The sequence below is a fragment of the Octodon degus genome, unplaced genomic scaffold (assembly GCF_000260255.1).
Source record: "Octodon degus isolate 3935 unplaced genomic scaffold, OctDeg1.0 scaffold00014, whole genome shotgun sequence".
NCBI classification, from domain to species: Eukaryota; Metazoa; Chordata; class Mammalia; order Rodentia; family Octodontidae; genus Octodon; species Octodon degus.
In genome coordinates this window covers 13,138,937-13,148,319 of record NW_004524590.1, presented here as the reverse complement: position 1 = coordinate 13,148,319, position 9,383 = coordinate 13,138,937, and the positions used below count along the sequence as shown (strand labels likewise).

The window sequence follows — 9,383 nt, the reverse complement described above, 5'->3', positions numbered from 1 at the left end:
AGTTTTTCCAGCACCATTTGTTAAAGAGGCTATCTTTCTTCCAGTGAGTATGTTTGGCCCCTTTGTCAAAGATAAGGTGGTTGAGTGTGTTTGTAGGGACTTCAGCGTCTGCTAATTTATTCTATTGATCCCCATGTCTATTTTGTTGCCAGTATCATGCTGATTTTATCACAGTAGCCTCGTAGTATAATTTCAAGTCAGGAATTGTATTGCTTCCTGCCGTGTATTTGTTGAAAAGGATTGCCTTTGCTATTCTAGGTCTTTTCTGGTTCCAAATAAATTTTAGGAATGATTTCTCTAGCTCTGTGAGGTATGTTGATGGTAGTCTGATAGGGATTGCATTAAATCTGTACATCAACTTTGTGAATATGAAAATCTTCACTATGTTGGTTCTTCCTATCCAGTAGCATGAAATATCTTTCCATTTTCTGAAATGCTCTATGATCTCTCTCTCTCTCTCTCTCGCTCTCTCGCTCTCTCGCTCTCTCGCTCTCTTGCTCTCTCGCTCTCTCGCTCTCTCGCTCTCTTGCTCGCTCTCTCTCTCTCTCTCTCTCTCTCTCTCTCTCTCTCTCTCTCTCTTAGGTGGTGGCTCCTAAGGACCTTTATTTATACTGTTGCAAAGTTCAAGTCACAAGATTGTCTAGCAACCAACAGCTCACAAGGTCAGGCAGGATGTTTTTCTCAACACTGAGATAGCTTGACTGCTTTGCTCAATCCTTGCATTTTTCCTTAGATGTTGGGAGCAATTGAAGATGAAAATGATCCTATGTGGGAGGGTAAGATGAGATCTCATTACCTAAAGCAGTTATTTAAATATTACAGGTTTGTGAATTCAGCAAGACATTCCAAAATAGTCCAGTAGTTCACAATTGTGGGTTTTCTGTATGACTGGCAATGTCAGAAGTTGTTGACTTGAGCCTTTTACAGCTCAGCATACTATGTCTTTACTTTTTATACCTCCTTTTTATACTTTTCTGGTGGATGTTTAAGACCAAGATAAAGCAAGACCTACATAACAAGAATTGTAGCTTTTGTATCTGATAAGTTCAGTCATATCCCCTCAGAGTTTATCCTGAATCCCTGTACCACAGTTTGTAGATCCTTTGTCAATGACAGCCATGTAGATGAGTCATGGCCATTGCTTGACCAATTTGCTCTCTGTGAAAGCCTGAGAGAGTGTTTTCTTTCCATGTGACTCTCCTTAGGCACACTCTATATCATAGATCACTTTTCTCTGTGGCCCCATGACCTCCTTGATCAGAAAATTTGGGACACAACTGAGTTACATGGTGCTACAGTATAGGTTCTCCTATGTCCTGAGTCTTCACTGACTTTGGAAGGTTAGGGCCAAAGTGTTGGCTGTCCTTATAGCCCTTATTTTTCTCTAATTTTTGGTCTGAAAACTTAAGTTGTTAACCCTACAGGAGAGAAGCTTAATGATATTATTACCCTATAACATATGCAGTTTAGCTTAATCTCACTATCTGTCTGAATATCAAACATCTTAGGCATAACATGGAACAGGTATTTTTCATCAGGTATTGATATATTAAACTTTAAGTTCCTACAGGATATGACAAAAAATTTAAAAACTTGAAATACATTTTTAAAAATAGGAATAAACAATTGCATATTTTTAAACACAAGTTTAGAAATCTACCCATATACAGCATTGTAGCAGGACAGTCCCACAACACCCCTTTTCCTGGCTCCTGCCTTCATTCACCACCCTCTTCCTTTTTAAATAAACATCTACCTGAGTGACAGCATGGAAGCAGCCAGTGTGTCATGACAAGCAGCATGTATTCAGAAGACTAGAATAACAGGCACTCCAAGCATGATGCCACTATTACACATTGTTATCTTCAGTGCAGTTTCTTAGTTCACAGGTATCAGCATATACATTTAATTAGGGTGAGAATCCTGCCAATTAACTGCTAGCTTCAAAAACCTTCTGAAGATACTCAGAATCATTGCCTTACTCATCTTATACATATAAATGTATGGCTTTGCCCTTTTCATTTTTCCTAGTTTTTTTCCTTGCTCTCTCTTCATTGTCTAGTCAAGCACTCACTTTCCTTTTAATTGTGTTATACCTTTCTATTTGTATTTCCTCTTTTGAGTTCTTATACTAGGGAGACTATACAATAGCTACACATGTGGATCTGGTTTATTTTACTTATGAATATATCTTCAAGTGGTATCCACTTAAATATAAATCCTTTAAGTTTATCACTGTTTATAGCTGAGTAATACTCCATTGTATAAAAATACCACATCTTCTTCATCAGGTGATGAGCATTATGGTTGTTTCGAAGATTTCTGCCTACAGGTTTTTTTTTTTAGATGCAACATTAGTGTGTTGTTACACAGACAACCCACAAAAAACACTGGAAGACAGCCATCCTTCCACTTTCACAAAGATGAAATTCAGGTGTGCCCAACAATGAGGTTATATTGTTTATCTGCTTAAATGTAGGATTGACTTGTTAGTGCAGTTAGACACATCAGATCCTGACTGACCTTCCAGGCTGCCCTTGAACTCCCAGCAATTCTCCCTCCACTGAATGCAGAGATCACAAATATGCACCACCATGCCCAGCTGTTGGGAGCTAATATGTTAAATGTAATGTAGGAATAGCCACAAGCCTCGAGCCAATATTAAAGTAGGACTGGCAGGTCTCCTGGAAGCCCATGCGTAAGTAGAGAGCCAGGGCACTTTGCTGCACCATGCTGGTGTCAAGCACAACTTCACCATAGTCCTGGTCACGGGCAAACTGAAGGACAGTCCCGACCAGGACTTTCGCTATCCCCTCTCCTCGATGCTCCATGGACACTGAAAGGTGAAACAGCTGCAACTGCTTCTTCCCCAGTGGTGGATTCTCCACAGGCAAAGCACACACAGTGCCCACCACCTGCCTCCCAGACTCAGAAACCCAGAAACAGGAGTCAGATGCACTCAGGTAGGTTTTGGTGATGTCGGCCATGTCAGTACGCAAACATGTGAGCACATACTGCTTCCAGGGGTATTCAACAAGGAGCCTTAGGAAAACCAGGAGGGTGAAGCTGGACAGGAAAGCCAGCAGCCAGGACCCAGAGGCCAGGAGAATGCAGAGCAGCACCCAGTTAAGAACACGAGTGTTTGGGGCAGCATCAAGGTGTGGTAGAAGGTGGCAGGAATGTGCTCCACCATGCCCTTGTAGAACAAGTCCACAACTGGTTTTCAATCACTCTCCTGGTATTTGTGGATGTGATAAGGAGCCATAGGGACACTTATGGGTCTAAAATATCAATGTCCACAAGTGACAGCTAGACAAGATAGCACACCTTCGGAACAGCCCTATCCCTTCCCTCCATTCATTTCCTCAGCAGCTGTGTGGATCACCAATGCTCCAGGAGGTGTTCTTTGCAGGCACCAGCATACTGGGCAGCTATTTGGGGCCATGTTTGGGGCCCAGAAACAGGGCCATGTTCTTACACAGTTCAATTGAGCATGTGCCTAAAACTTATCAGAGTTTCATTCTGGGATCCCAGGGGCTGGCCTGGTTAGCTAAGAGAGGACTGTCTGCTGGTAGCTAAGAGAGGACAGTTGGCCAATCTATCTTTTAAGAGTACTATAATTTTTCTTGAAAAGATCTTTGACTTTTTTATTTAGATTACTTCCAAGTTATTTCACTTTCCTCAGTGCTATTGTAAAACATATTGTTTCTATAATTTCCCTCTCAGTGTGTTGTCTGTGTAGAGGAATGCTATTGACTTTTGGGTATTGACTTTATAACCTACTATGCTACTGAATTTCTGTATTAATTCTAGTGGCTTCTTGGTGGAGTTTTTTTGGGTGTTCCAAGTAAAGTATCATGTTATCTGCAAATAATGATAATTTAACTTCTTCTTTACCTGTTCTCATTCCTTTTATTTTTTCTCTTGTCTAATGGCTCTAGCTAATGACTCCAGAACTATATTGAATAGGAGTGGTGATAGAGGACATCCTTGACTTGTACCAGATCTAAGAGTAAAAGATTTCAGTTTTTCCCCATTTAGGATTATGTTAGCTATTGGGGTTTCAAAAATGTCTTTTAACAGATTGAAGTAGAGGCCATCTATTCCAATTTTCTGTAGGACTTTGAACATGAATGAGTGTTGGACGTTGTCAAAAGCCTTTTCTGCATCAATGAAAATGATCATGTGGTTCTTAGTATTCACTCTATTGATATAGTGTATTACATTGATAGATTTTTGAATATTGAACCATCCTTGCATCCCTTGGATGAATCCTACCTGGTCATGGTGTCTGATCTTCTTGATGATTTGCTATATTTTATTTGCTAGGATTTTATTGAGGATTTTGGCATCTATGTTCATGAGGGAGATTGGCCTGTAGTTCTCTTTCTTAGATGCATCTTTCCATGCTTTTGGTATCAGTATAATACTTGCCTCCAGGAATGATTTTGGGAGGATTGCTTCCTTTTCAATTTCATGGAAGAGTTTGAGGAGTATAGGGACTACATCTTCTGTAAATATCTTGTAGAATTCAGCGTGAATCCATCCGGACCTGGACTTTTCTTTGTCGGTATTTTTTTTAATTACATTTTGTATTTCATTAGCTGTTATTGGGCTATGGAGAGTGGTTATATCTTGTTGATTCAGTTGTGGTAATTTGTACCTTTCTAGGAATCTGTCCATTCCTTCTATGTCTTCTATTCTGTGAGAGTGAAGATTCTCAAAGTAGCTATTGATAATATTCTGAATTTGCACCAGGTCTGTAGTAATTACACCCATTTCATTCCTTATTGCTTGTATTTGAATTTTTTCTTTCCTCTTTTTGATGAGGTTAACTAGGGGCTTATCAATTTTATTTAACCTTTCAAAGAACCAGCTTTTTGCTTTTTTAATTCTTTGAATTGTTTCCTTCATCTAAATTGAATTCATTTCTGCTCTAATCTTTATGATTGCCTCCTGTTTTTGGGATCTGGGTTTGGTTTGCTCTTCTTTTTCTAGTTGTTGAAGGTGCAGCATTAAGGTATTTATTTGTGCCCGTTCTGCTTTCCTAATGTGTGAGTTCACAGCTATGAATTTCCCTCTGAGAATTGATTTCATCATATCCCATAAATTACGATAAGTTGTCTTTGAATTTTCATTGAATTGTAGATATTGTTGAATTTCTTGTTTAATTTCATCTGTGACCTTGGTTGCTGAGTAGGGTGTCATTTAATTTCCATGTATGTAGGGATTTTTTTCTGGTTTCTTTTTTCATTTATTTCCAGTTTCATTGCACTGTGGTCAGATAATGTGCATGGGATAATTTCTGTTTTTTTGCATATACTTAAGCATGACCTATGGACCAGTATGTAGTCTGTTTTAGAAAATGACTTATATGCAGCCGAGAAAAATATGTATTCAGCTGTGTTTGGGTGGAACACTGTGTATATGTCCACTAAATCCATTTGTTTCAAGCTCTGGTTCAGTTCTGTTATTTCTTCGCTAAGTTTTTGTCTGGTTGACCTATCTTTTGGAGATAAGGGTGTGTTAAGGTCTCCTGTTAAAATTGTGGTATTGGATATTAGATTTTTCATGTCCATTAAGATTTGCTTTATAAAATTGGGTGCTCCCATGTTTGGTGCATACATATTTATCAGTGTTACCTCTTCCTCTTGCATTTTTCCCCTAACCAGTATATAGTGGCCTTCTTTATTTCACTTGATCATTCTTGGTTTGAAGTTGAGACTGTCTCTGAACAGGTTGCTACCCCTAATTTTTTCTGAGGTGCTGGACCATGTAATATTGTGTTCCATCCTTTGACGTTCAGCCTATGAATGTCTTTATGAGTTAAATGTGTTTCTTGTATACAGCATATTGTTAGATTTTATTTCCTATTCCACTGTGCCAGTCTATTTCTTTTAATTGGTGAATTGAGTTCATTTACATTGATGGTTGGAATTGAGATGTATTGATTTAATATTAACATGTTATTTAGCTGTTGTCATTTACTCCTTTTTCTCCTGTGTTTGTTTTCCCTATTTAGTTGGTTGCTTCTGATCGCATTCATGGAGTTCTGATCATTTTCATCATTCTCTAGAACATCTTTCAGTAGCCTGTGTAGGGTTGGCTTTCTCATCATGAAATTTTTTAGTTGTTCTTCGTCGTGGAAGTATTTCACTTCTCCATCAAACTTGAAAGAGAGTTTTGCAGGGTATAGTAGTCTGGGCTGGAATTTGTTTTCATAGAGGACTTGAAATACTCTGCTCCATGCTCTTCTTGCCTTCATGTTTTATGAAGAGGATCCAGCTGTAAGTCTGATGGGTTTTACTTTCAATGTGATCTGCTTCTTTTCTCTAGAGGCTTTCTTTGTATTATTCCTGATGTGAATTTCTGGGATCTTGACTATTATATGTCTTGGTGTCTTCTTTTCTCTATAGGCTTTCTTTGTATTATTCTTGAGGTAAATTTCTGGGATCTTGACTATTATATGTCTTGGTGTGTTTTTAATGGGGTTGAGATTACTTGGCATTCTATATGCTTTGGTTACCTGAATGTCAGATTGTTTCCTCATATTTGGAAAAAATTTTTTTTTCAAAATTTTATTGATAAACAGATAGCAATGAGACAGTTTCAAATCAAATCGGAAGTACAGTTTCAACAAATAACACACTGCATATATTCTTCTTAGTGGTTAATTGCTGTACAAGATGCGGACTTGAGATCCTATTTACAAACACCATTAGAACAAATCATTCTATTCATTAAGAGAATGCAACTATATCCTAAGCACTTTGAATACACAGATATAAAACAGACATTCATCGGTATACCCCATTTTTCCTAAGTTCCATTATTGAATATTATAGGTGTGTAAACTCAGCAAAATATTTAAAAGAGTCCAGTAGCCCATAATAGCATTGGGTCGTCTGTTTAGCTGGCAATGTCAGAAATTATTGACCTGAGTCCCCCACAGATCAACATAACAACATGGCTTTACTTTCTATATTTTGTCTTCATACTTTTCTACTGGATGGTTAAGACCAAGGTAAAGCAGGACCTGTGCAACAAGAGTTGTAGCTTTTTGGTCTGAGAAGGACAGTGAAATGCCCTCAGGATTTATCCTGAGATCGTGTACCTCAGATTTTAGAACCTTTGTCAGTGCAGCCATGTGGATGAGTCACGGCCATTGCTTGGCCAATGTGCTCTCTGTGAAAGCCTGAGAGAGTGTTTACTCCCATATTTGGAAATTTTCTGCTATTACTTCTGCCCATATTTTGTTAATGTCATTTGTATTGACTCCTTCTTTCTATTGAGGCCTATTAGTGTCACATTGTTCATTTTTGCATCTTCTTGCAGGTTATGGATTATTTTTTCCTGTGTCCTGGTTGTTTTTAAGATCCTTTCTTCCCCTTTCACTAGCTGCATCAGCGTCTTCAAGATCTGAAACCCTATCTTCACTTTCACTTAAACAGTTTTGCAAGCCTGCTATTGAGATTTTAAATTCCTCTACATATGTTTGACTCTGCTTCATGCAATCTATTTCTTTTCTGTATTACTCATTCAAGGAATCCATCATTTTTCTAATCTCTATCTTTTTCTCAATGTCTTCTTTAGAAGCAGTTATTATTTCTTTTACTGAAGTGTTTTTTTTTTTTTTTTTTCAGATTGGGTTTCCTCCCTATGTTTCTGTAGTTGATTCTTTACTTCAGATGGTATGAGTTCCAAGAATTCTTTTTTTATTTCAGAAAATAATTCCGCTCTGAGTTCCTCTATAACTTTCTACTGTTGCTTATTTACTATTGACGCTATTAATTCATACATTTGAGCTGAGCTAGTAGAAAAGAATTCTGCTCTGAGTTCCTCTCTGACTTTCTGCTGTTGGTTATTTACTATCAATGCCATTAATTCATGCATTTGTGCTGATCTAGTGTCCTCTGCACATGTTCTGGGTGGGCATTGGGTTTCCTCCCTGTGTTTCTGCATTTGATTCTTTACTGCAGATGTTATTAATTCAGGGATTTCTTTTTTCATTTCCAATCTGAGTTCCTCTATACCTTTCTGCAGCTGTTTCTTTATTTCAGAAGCCATTGATTCATTGATTTCAGCTGTATGATTCCCAATTTGTTCAGTGTTAGTGTCCTTTGCACTTGTTATGGGTGGGCTTGGGTTCTGAGATTGCATTTTGCTCCATCTCCTTGTCATTTTGTGTGACAGTGTCTTCTGACCTTTGTTGTAGAACTTTGGTGCAGTTATGACCTTAGAACTTACTAAAGTTCAGGTGTAGATCTACAAAGTTTGGATTTTTACAGTTGTGCCTGGTTTGGGTCTGGCTGCTGTGCTCAGCTCCATCCTGCTTCTGCCCTTGGGGGTAACCTGTTGTGCCCCTCTGGCAAGATGTTCTGCTCCTGGACTAGCTGTTTGATTTTGTGTCCTACACTCTCTGAAGGTATTACAGCTGCAGGTTTTCATCCCAGACCTGTATGCCAGGTGTGATCTGAGTCTGGAGGGTACAAGATGGAGTAGTGGGGAGAGCCAGCTTTCCCCCACACTCACTGGGCCTGGGATAGGACTGGATCTGGGTTTTCCCAGAGCACAGCAGTAATTCCTACATGGTGGGTGGGGTACGGGTGATACTGTGGAGTGGTGGGAGTCATACCAATGGGGTGGAAGAAGGTCTCACCCATGCTGCACCTGGGCTGGGACTGGTAGGTCCTGCCAGCCCAGGGTAGCTGGAAGCTCTCACCTTTTCTTTTTATGTTGAAAATTATAGACCAAGTGGGCTAAAAACAAGAAATTTTATTTGACCCTTTCTAGTTATCTTCCCCAAAGAATTAAGGTCATTAAAATCTCATCATACTATAATGTTACATGCATGGTTATAGTAGCACAGTTCATAATAGCTAAAGCTTGAATTGTCCTACATTTCCAAAAAGAGGTGAATGAATAAAGAAAATGTGATATATATAAAAATTGGAGTACTATTCTAACATACAGAAGGATAGATTAGAGCCATTTGAAGGAAAATAGATGCCCTTAGAGATGTTAAAAAGTAGGTGTGAGATTGTTCATAGGAGTAGAGGGAAACAGTAAAAAAATGGAATTTATAAATAGAATGTAGGACAATTTTTACAGAGATTGTATCCCATTTATGAACTCTTTTAAAACCCTATTTCAAGAGACATAAGCAACAACTTTTCATGGTGCACCTTGCGCTTGCCAGGTAAGCTCTTATTCTACTGACTTATCTCCCCAGCCCAGCAATTTAATGTTTTTGTGGAAGAAAGAAATGCTAGCCCCACACCAAGTCCTGGCCCAGGTCCGGTGAGTGTGCGGAGAGCTTCCTGCTACCCTGTGCCAGTGGGACCAGTCCCAGCCCAGGCGCAGCATGGGTCGGACCCTCTCCC

The 9,383-nt window shown here is 38.9% G+C and overlaps 1 protein-coding gene and 1 pseudogene across 1 annotated transcript in view; one reads left to right on the top strand and one right to left on the bottom strand.

The window, feature by feature from the left end:
• LOC101560274 (5-hydroxytryptamine receptor 5B) overlaps nt 1–9,383 on the top strand; it is a 136,397-nt gene that overhangs the window by 57,872 nt on the left and 69,142 nt on the right.
• On the bottom strand, nt 2,560–3,265 carry LOC101559885 (annotated as a pseudogene).